Raw genomic sequence first — 948 nt, 5'->3', positions numbered from 1 at the left:
GGCAGGGGTTTTCACTGTGCAGAGGTTTGACCCTATTAGCCAACTAAGGTATGGTTGTGTTTGTCAATTTGGTATGGCTACCTCTGTGACTGCTCAGTTGGCCTCTTGTGTCTTGTGGGTGTGGTTGCCTCAGGTCTTGGGCCTCTCCAGGGAGCCACCGCTCTGGTCAGTTTGGACTCTGCTGGGCTGCTAGATCATGGGGTGGTACCGCAGGGTGTGTGGTCTCTTTTGAGCTTCCACTTCCTATGTAGGAGTTCTCCCTGTTCTGTGTGTTCTGGCCCTGGCTGCCGGATCACACCCTGGTGGCCCCACAGGGTGTGTGTTTTCTGTTAAGTCTCTGCCTCCCTAGCTGGACATCTCCGCACTCTGTGCGCACTAGGCGGGGCTGTTGGACCTCGCAGAGGCGGCCCACATGGTGTGTGTTTTCTGCTGAGTCTCCACCTCCCTAACCGGCCACCTCCCTGCTCTGTGCACTCTTGACTAGGCTGGGGCGTGTCTTCTGCAACACTCATCTATCAGCTGGGCCTTCAAGCCCCTGCTCGGCACCACCCCGCCCAGAAGGTCTTTCGGGTTTCTACTAGTCATAGACTACCAGTCGCTCTGGGTGGCTTCGCAGCACTGTATAGGGCTTTCTCGGGACTAATCGCCTTCCTCCTGTTGTTGCAGTTATCTGTGTGCTTGTCTTATCTCCCACACCAGAGCGTGAGCTCCTCGGGGGAGGAGCCTGCAGCACACAGTTCCTCTTTGAATCCCCCTGGCGTGGACTGACTCCGGTGCCCGCCGCAGTCAGCTCTCCAGCAGGTTCAAGCAAGCTCAGGAGTACTCCGATCACACTTTTCCTAATCAGAAATAGGTTAGGTGTTTTTCTGAACTGATGGCCGCAGAGGTGGTATCTGCCTCCCTGTAACAGGAAGTTTACCGGGGGCGGAGCCCAGGGTGCGGTGGAGT

Source organism: Galeopterus variegatus, unplaced genomic scaffold (genome assembly GCF_000696425.1).
Source record: "Galeopterus variegatus unplaced genomic scaffold, G_variegatus-3.0.2 Scaffold9077, whole genome shotgun sequence".
NCBI lineage: Eukaryota > Metazoa > Chordata > Mammalia > Dermoptera > Cynocephalidae > Galeopterus > Galeopterus variegatus.
The sequence above is the reverse complement of the archived record's forward strand: the minus strand, read 5'-3'. Positions refer to the sequence as shown.